At 42.7% G+C, this 6000-nt stretch overlaps 1 protein-coding gene across 1 annotated transcript in view; it reads left to right on the top strand.

Moving 5' to 3' along the window:
- Positions 1 to 397: 397 nt before the first annotated feature.
- LOC128641606 (uncharacterized) overlaps positions 398 to 6000 on the top strand; it is a 70548-nt gene continuing 64945 nt past the window's right edge. The window contains exon 1 of the mRNA XM_053694144.1: positions 398 to 499. The gene's annotated coding sequence lies outside the window, so the exon portion shown is untranslated. The remainder of the gene's footprint in view (positions 500 to 6000) is intronic.

Below are 6000 nucleotides of genomic sequence, written 5' to 3'. Positions count from 1 at the left end.
TTTCTTTCTTTTGCTCTCTCTTTCTCTCCCTCTTTCTCTATTTCTTTCTCTCTCCCTCTCTCTTTCTCTTTCTCTCTCTCTCTATTTCTTTTCTCTCTATCTCTCTCCCTCTCTCTTTCGCTCTCTCTTTCTCCCTTTCTCTCTCTTTCTCTATTCCTTTCGCTCTCTCTCTCTCTCTCTCTCTCAGTCGTTATTGTTTAGGAGATACAAATACATGTACAGTAACTCTCACTGTTTTATTACAACTAAAGTACAAAAGTGAGAATAAGTCCATGTGCCAAGTAATTTGTAATCTTATCTGCTGTTTAATCACATCCAGTGAGCAAAGGTTCATTTTATAAGTAACAGTCACTCCCCGCCCCCATACAAGTCACAGAAGCTTTTATAGTTCACTTCCACTTTCATTTTGAGTCACAGTCAGTTTCACTTTATGTTTTTACAGACAGAAGACGACAGACGCAATATACAGAGGAAAAGAGAGCAGTGATCATACAAAAAGGTGAGCATTTGTATTACATATTGTATGAAATAACGGATACAGTTACAAGAAAAGGAGAGAAAAGAATAAAGATTTGAGAAGCAGATAAAAGTATATATAGATATAGCTAGGAAGAGAGAGGGTTAAAGAGTTACAGGAGTCAAATGAGAGACAGAAATGAGATCTAGAGCATAAGAGAGAGTGTTAGCAAAAGAGAAAGAGGAACAAGGTACGTCATGGTCGTTAAGAGGTTAAAAGGATAGACATAATTGCATTTCAATTTGAAATAAAAGCACTTTTGCAACATTCTTTCATTACCAAAAATGCTTCTAATGCTTTTACTGTTTTATAGCGGCATATGCACATATGCTGTGGGGGCCGTGCACTAGTATTCAAGCGCAGAGAGCTGGCTATGGCGTTGTGTTAGGTCTGAAGGTGTCATGAATATTGCTGGATATGTGCGTATGCTGTGGGGGCCGTGTACTAGTATTCAAGCGCAGAGAGCTGGCTATGGCGTTGTGTTAGGTCTGAAGGTGTCATGAATATTGCTGGATATGTGCGTTTGCTGCTGAATCACACTAATAACGTTTACTAGCAGCATGTTTGCAAATGGAAGTATATTGTTAAATGCTTCTATTTCAAATTGAAATTCACATTTTTTTACTTTTTATTCCTTTAACCAAAACACAACATTTCAACAGCAAATTGTTTCTATCAATAGTGTATTGTATAAACAAACAAATGAATATTGATAACTTTATCCGTACATTGCTGAACAAATTCTTTTGGTGTCTGCTTAACCCCTTGAATGCAAGAGGATTGCAGGATAATAATATACAATGTGCAGCAGCCATCTCTGGTAACTAATGGGTTAAAACAACATTTCTCTTGTAAGGTGTATCCAGTCCACGGATTCATCCATTACTTGTGGGATATTCTCCTTCCCAACAGGAAGCTGCAAGAGGATCACCCACAGCAGAGCTGTCTATATAGCTCCTCCCCTAACTGCCACCCCCAGTCATTCTCTTGCAGCTCTCGACAAGAGAAGTATCAAGAGATATGTGGTGACTTAATGTAGTTTTTCTTCAATCAAAAGTTTGTTATTTTCAAACGGTACCGGAGTTGTACTGTTTTTACCTCAGGCAGAAGTTAGAAGAAGAGTCTGCCTGAGGTTTTTGGATGATCTTAGCGGTTTGAAACTAAGGTCCACTGCTGTTCTCACACATAACTGAAGAGTATGGGAAACTTCAGCTGGGGGAATGGCCTGCAGAATTGCCTGCTTTGAGGTATGTTCAGTATATTTTTTTCTAGAGAGATGATAAGACTAGAAAATGCTGACAGTGCCTGATTTATTTAAGGTAAGCCTGATTACAGTGATTTAACAACAACTGGGATCATGCTTGCAGTAAAGGGTAATATTCATGTTAATTGCTCTTATTACTTAGTATGTAAAACGTTTGCTTGATGTATATAAAACGTTTGTTACTAATGGTGATAAATCTTTATTCTGGGGCCTAGTTTTCCACATGGCTGGCTAGATTTTTCCTAGGGATAGTTATTTATGGCCCTCTCACTGTGAGTACATGTTGGGAGGGGCCTATTTCGCGCTCTAATTGCGCAGTAATCTTTGCAGTTTGAGACATCCAGCTTCCCTGAAGGAGTCCCCTGACATTTAGGACCTCTCTAAAGGGTTTTTGTGCCTTCAAAAGTCATTTTAAGGACAGGTAGGAGCCACAGTAGAGCTGTGGCAGTTGGTTTGTGACTGTTTAAAACAGTTATATAATTTTTTTGATCCGGTTTTGAGACTAAGGGGTTAATCATCCATTTGCAAGTGGGTGCAATGCTATTTTAGTCTATTATACACACTGTAAAAATTTCGTAGAATTTACTGCTTTTTTTCACTGTTTTGCAGTTTATGTGATTGTTTTTTTCTCTTAAAGGCACAGTACCGTTTTTATTTTCTGCTTGTTCACATTTATTAAAGTGTTTTCCAAGCTTGCTGGTCTCATTACTAGTCTGTTAAACATGTCTGACATAGAGGAAACTCATTGTTCATTATGTTTAGAAGCCATTGTGGAACCCCCTCTTAGAATGTGTACCAAATGCACTGATTTTACTATAGATTATAAAGACCATATTCTGGCTTAAAAAATTTATCACCAGAAGAAATTGACAAGGAGGAAGTTATGCCGTCTAACTCTCCCCACGTGTCAGAACCTATAACTCCCGCTCAAGGGACGCCAAGTACATCTAGCGCGCCCATTGCGTATACCTTACAAGACATGGCGGCAGTTATGAATCATACCCTTACAGAGGGATTGTCCAAACTGCCAGGATTACAAGGAAAGCGAGACAGCTCTGGGGCTAGAATAAATACAGAGCTTTCTGATGCTTTAGTGGCTATGTCTGATATACCCTCACAATGTGCAGAAGCCGAAGCAGGGGAGTGACTGTGGGTGATTTTTCTGATTCAGGGAAGACACTTCAACCTGATTCTGATATGTCTACATTTAAATTTAAGCTTGAACACCTCCGCGTATTGCTCAGGGAGGTTTTAGCAACTCTGGATGACTGTGACGCTATTGTAGTCCCAGAGAAATTGTGTAGATTGGATAAATACTATGCAGTACCTATATACACTGATGTTTTTCCAATCCCTAAGAGGTTTTCAGAAATTATTACTAAGGAATGGGATAGACCAGGTGTACCGTTCTCTCCCCCTCCTGTTTTTAAAAAGATGTTTCCTATAGATGCCGCTACATGGGACTCGTGGCAGACGGTCCCTAAGGTGGAGGGAGCAGTCTCTACCCTAGCTAAGCGTACAACTATCCCTGTCAAGGACAGTTGTGCTTTTCTAGATCCAATGGACAAAAAAATTAGAGGGTTACCTTAAGAAAATTTTTATTCAACAAGGTTTTATTCTCCAGCCTCTTGCATGCATTGCCCCAGTCACTGCTGCTGCGGCTTTCTGGTTTGAGTCTCTAGAGGAGGCTCTACAGGTCGAAACCCCGTTGGAAGATATTATTGACAAGCTTAAGGCTCTTAAGCTAGCCAATTCATTTGTTTCTGACGCCGTTGTTCATTTAACCAAGCTAACGGCTAAAAATTCAGGTTTTGCTATTCAGGCGCGTAGGGCGCTATGGCTTAAATCCTGGTCAGCTGACGTTACTTCAAAGTCTAAGCTTCTCAAAATTCCCTTCAAGAAACAGACCCTATTACGGGCCTGGACTGAAGGAGATAATTTCTGACATTACTGGAGGAAAAGGTCACGCCCTTCCTCAGGATAGGTCCAACAAATTAAGGACCAAACAGACTAATTTTCGTTCCTTTTTAAACTTCAAGAGTGGCACAGCTTCAACTTCCTCTAATACAAAACAAGAGGGAACTTTTGCCCAGTCCAAGCCGGTCTGGAGACCTAACCAGGCTTGGAACAAGGGGAAACAGGCCAAAAAGCCTGCTGCTGCCTCTAAGACAGCATGAAGGAGCAGCCCCCGATCCTGAAATGGATCTAGTAGGGGGCAGACTCTCTCTCTTCGCCCAGGCGTGGGCAAGGGATGTCCAGGATCCCTGGGCGTTGGAAATTGTGTCCCAGGGATATCTTCTGGATTTCAAAACTTCTCCTCCAAAAGGGAGATTTCATCTCTCACAATTATCTGCAAACCAGATAAAAAGAGAGGCATTCTTACATTGTGTTCAAGACCTCCTAGTTATGGGAGTGATCCACCCAGTTCCAAAGGAGGAACAGGGACAGGGTTTTTATTCAAATCTGTTTGTTGTTCCCAAAAAAGAGGGAACCTTCAGACCAATCTTAGATCTCAAGATCTTAAACAAATTTCTCAGGGTCCCATCCTTCAAGATGGAGACTATTCGAACCATCCTACCTATGATCCAGGAGGGTCAATATATGACTACCGTGGACTTAAAGGATGCTTATCTTCACATTCCGATACACAAAGATCATCATTGTTTTCTCAGGTTTGCCTTTCTAGACAGGCACTACCAGTTTGTGGCTCTTCCCTTCGGGTTGGCCACGGCACCAAGAATCTTTACGAAGGTTCTAGGGTCCCTCCTAGCGGTCCTAAGGCCGCGGGGTATAGCAGTAGCCCCTTACTTAGATGACATTCTGATACAGGCGTCGACTTTTCAAATCGCCAGGTCCCATACGGACATTGTTCTGGCATTTCTGAGGTCTCATGGGTGGAAGGTGAACGAAGTAAAGAGTTCTCTATCCCCTCTCACAAGAGTTTCATTCCTAGGGACTCTGATAGATTCGGTAGAAATGAAGATCTACCTAACGGAGGCCAGATTGTCAAAACTTCTAAATTCTTGCCATGTTCTTTATTCCACTTCTCGTCCTTCAGTGGCTCAGTGTATGGAAGTAATCGGTTTAATGGTAGCGGCAATAGACATAGTGCCGTTTGCCCGCCTACATCTCAGACTGCTGCAACTTTGCATGCTCAGTCAGTGGAATGGGGATTACACAGATTTGTCCGCTCTACTAAATCTGGATCAAGAAACCAGGGATTCTCTTCTCTGGTGGCTATCTCGGGTCCATCTGTCCAAAGGTATGAGCTTCCGCAGGCCAGATTGGACTATAGTAACGACAGATGCCAGCCTCCTGGGCTGGGGTGCAGTCTGGAACTCCCTGAAGGCTCAGGGCTTGTGGACTCAGGAGGAGGCACTCCTTCCGATAAACATTCTGGAACTAAGAGTGATTTTCAATGCTCTTCAAGCTTGGCCTCAGCTAGCTGGGGTCAGGTTCATCAGATTTCAGTCGGACAATATCATAACTGTAGCCTACATCAATCATCAGGGGGAACAAGGAGTTCCATAGCAATGTTCGAGGTTTCAAAGATAATTCTATGGGCAGAGGTTCACTCTTGCCATCTATCAGCTATCCATATCCCAGGAGTCGAGAACTGGGAGGCGGATTTTCTAAGTCGGCAGACTTTTCATCCGGGGGAGTGGGAACTCCATCCGGAGGTATTTGCACAGTTGATTCAACTTTGGGGCAAACCAGAACTGGATCTCATGGCGTCTCGCCAGAACGCCAAGCTTCCTTGTTACGGGTCCAGGTCCAGGGATCCCAAGGCAGCGCTGATAGATGCTCTAGCAGCGACTTGGTCCTTCAACCTGGCTTATGTGTTTCCACCGTTTCCTCTGCTCCCTCGTCTGATTGCCAAGATCAAGCAGGAGAGAGCTTCGGTGATTTTGATAGCACCTGCATGGCCACGCAGGACTTGGTATGCAGATCTGGTGGACATGTCATCCTTTCCACCATGGACTCTGCTGCTGAGACAGGACCTTCTACTTCAGGGTCCTTTCAACCATCCAAATCTAATTTCTCTGCATCTGACTGCTTGGAGATTGAACGCTTGATTTTATCAAAGCGTGGTTTCTCTGATTCGGTCATTGATACCTTAATTCAGGCTCGAAAGCCTGTCACCAGGAAAATCTATCAAAAGATATGGTGTAAATATCTTCATTGGTGTGAATCCAAGGGTTACTCATGGAGTAAGGTC

This window comes from Bombina bombina, chromosome 11 (assembly GCF_027579735.1).
Source record: "Bombina bombina isolate aBomBom1 chromosome 11, aBomBom1.pri, whole genome shotgun sequence".
Classification (NCBI taxonomy): domain Eukaryota; kingdom Metazoa; phylum Chordata; class Amphibia; order Anura; family Bombinatoridae; genus Bombina; species Bombina bombina.
The sequence above is the reverse complement of the archived record's forward strand: the minus strand, read 5'-3'. Positions and strand labels throughout refer to the sequence as shown.